Genomic DNA, 1349 nt, shown 5'->3' with positions numbered 1-1349 from the left:
CTGGGACTGCCTCTCTAACCTGTGTCGAAGCCGTATCTGCATCACGTATACATCTCCGTTGTTGTCTCATACATCTGAAACAACGGCGTCTAATGTGTCCTGTGTGACCACAATGCCAGCAGCTCAAGTATCAACGAGACCGTCGCCTCTCACTGTCACGCATATCTGCAACCATAAGTGAATGGCTAAGAATCAAAGTATGGCGAGAACACTGGAAAAAATCTGGCAGAATCTCCCCTGTAAACTGAGAAAAACCTCAAGTACAATCTCAACCATAAACCATGCTAAAAACTGGCAACAAAGTGAGAGATAAATCGACCACTACACAATACTCAAAAGCATGATCAATCGCATCAAAATCGATGCTCACATATGCATAAACAACTCCAGAATCTCCAAACTCTGCAACCATAAACTGGGACAAACTGCTCAACCAAGCGTAAAGCGCATGACCATATACGCAAGTAGAGAGAAAACTAGCTCAAAACGCGTCCCACAAAAGAAACTGCCTACAAAAATCTACAAAAACCTATGAAACCTGTGACTAGAGAAGTCTGTAGCCACACAAGCATATAAAAATCCTCACTCCTGCGAGAGTGGGTACAAGAACACTAAACTGTGTCCAAACTGGCAAAACCTGTCAATGTGAGAGCTAAGCTCGATCACAAACAATGGCGAGTAAACTCAAGCCACTATCCCACAAAAGCATACACAAAGCAAAAGCTCAAGACACCTGCTGTGTCAAAACTGGTATGCAAGCCAAAACACTGCAGAAGATGTCCTAAACTGCAAATGGCAACATCTTTGGGAGTACTAGACTCAACCTATAGCTGGGAGTCAAAAGTGAAAGCTCCAAATGGCTGAGCACTAACAGCTCAAGACCAAAACTGCAGAGCAAAACACGCTCGCGATGCACCGCTCAAAAGTAAAAACATTGCACGCAAATCCTGAGTTCTACAAGCAATTGCAATCTCGATCGCACAAACGATGCGCATAAAACTGCTGGGAAAATTTCGCCAGAGTTTCGTCAGCAAAATGGTACAAAACCAGTAACCAAAGTGACTGCATACTCAAAACCATGAGCAACCAAAGCGCATCAAACCGCACTCCAAATGCATGCACCAATCTCCACACTTTGCATACATCAATGCAAACATCTGCAAATCTAGTACACAAATGCCTACTCTATCTGTGACTGCCAAAAAACATGCTCGAGGCATACATTTCCGAGCTCAAACTGCAATCACATGAGTCTTTCTAAGCATGAGACCACATAGATCATACATCATATCCTCTCACCTGTGAGCAAACTTGCAGCCAATACCACTCTCACATCCGAGAGCAAACCA

Source organism: Adiantum capillus-veneris, chromosome 10 (genome assembly GCF_014529385.1).
Source record: "Adiantum capillus-veneris isolate H3 chromosome 10, ASM1452938v2, whole genome shotgun sequence".
Lineage (NCBI taxonomy): Eukaryota > Viridiplantae > Streptophyta > Polypodiopsida > Polypodiales > Pteridaceae > Adiantum > Adiantum capillus-veneris.
This window is presented reverse-complemented; position numbering follows the sequence as displayed.